The following is a 608-nucleotide window of genomic DNA, read 5'->3' as shown; positions in this document are numbered from 1 at the left end:
TACAATGTCATAAATATATATATATTATAATATAATTAGTGAAACCTAGTACTCGATTAGCATTCAGCAAAAGTCGTGGTCGAATCTAAAGTTTGAGTTTGAACTAGTAAAAGTTTTACTCAATTGGAACTTGTTCAAAAAACACAAGTTTGATTTGGTTTTGGTAAAAGAGTAATGTTACATACAGTTATAAAGTGTGCAAATACATTATAGTCATAATGAGGTTGAGTTTGACTAGTCATAACTTGCTTGAACTCAACCCGATTACAACCCTACCATTAGAAGCAAGGTAATATGAACCCAAAACCATAAAAATATAAGAATGCAACGATAGCTTAATCGTATAATGAATATTTATTGGTTGGGGGCACATAAATCACTATGATTTGATGAAAGCCATCCTAATTAATTTTTCTAAGTATGCTTGGGCTGGGTCCGTCATATAACAACAATGCCCTGATCAATCCAAGATCAATGACTATTACAAGCTTTAATATGAGCATGTTGCAACGATATATTTGATAAGAATACTGCTATACACAAGTTTGAAATACACAAATTTTGCACAAACTCTTTGTAAAAAAAGGGTTTTGGGATTGTAACACCCA

The sequence above is a fragment of the Carya illinoinensis genome, chromosome 10, assembly GCF_018687715.1.
Source record: "Carya illinoinensis cultivar Pawnee chromosome 10, C.illinoinensisPawnee_v1, whole genome shotgun sequence".
Lineage (NCBI taxonomy): Eukaryota > Viridiplantae > Streptophyta > Magnoliopsida > Fagales > Juglandaceae > Carya > Carya illinoinensis.
This window is presented reverse-complemented; position numbering follows the sequence as displayed.